Here is a 771-nt window from a genome sequence, read left to right as displayed (position 1 = left end):
ATCCGTTTTTTTGGTTTTTTGTTGTCCATAAGCAGTTAATGACCTGCATATTCCGCAAAGTAGAGAATACCATTGCAGTATTGAATAATTGGAGCTCAGACACAATTTTGTAATTTTTCAATTTCTGATCCTCTGAATAAAAAACAGAAAATTGGAAAAACAGGTTAAAGATCCATTTTTTTTTATTTGTCAAGGTGAAAAAAAAAATGAAGAATTGGATAGTTGAACCCATTTTTCTGTTTTTCCAAATGCCCGTTTGTGCTTAGAAAATTGAACTGATAAGTGTTACACGGACCGGGCTACAACTTACATTTAATTATGCAACCTTAACAAAAGACAAATCAATTAACTTTGGAACCTTCACAAATATTAATCAGAGCAAAGAAGGCCTTCTAATGTTGGCTATTGTAAAGATAAATGAATGATTGCTGATGGACTGTGGGTTTCAGGATTTGCAGTGGTTGTGTAGGTGGTGTGGTGGAAGAAACAGACCTGCTTGTTATAATACATAAACCCTTGTAAAAATATATATATATATATATATATATATATATATATATATATATATATTATAAAATATATATATTTTTAAATAAATCTGTGTAACCCACACAAAGCTGTGTCAGCTAACACGATGGTGAACTCGAATACGACGTGGAGACAGTTGCCACGGAGACCGGCGCACGTCATCCTGTAGCGGTTGCCATGGTCTTTCTGACGTCAAAGCCCCTCGCAAGATGCTCAGGAAACCCCCTGGCGCGGTCGCCATGG

Source organism: Perca fluviatilis, chromosome 4 (genome assembly GCF_010015445.1).
Source record: "Perca fluviatilis chromosome 4, GENO_Pfluv_1.0, whole genome shotgun sequence".
NCBI lineage: Eukaryota > Metazoa > Chordata > Actinopteri > Perciformes > Percidae > Perca > Perca fluviatilis.
Note: the sequence above shows the minus strand (reverse complement) of the source record.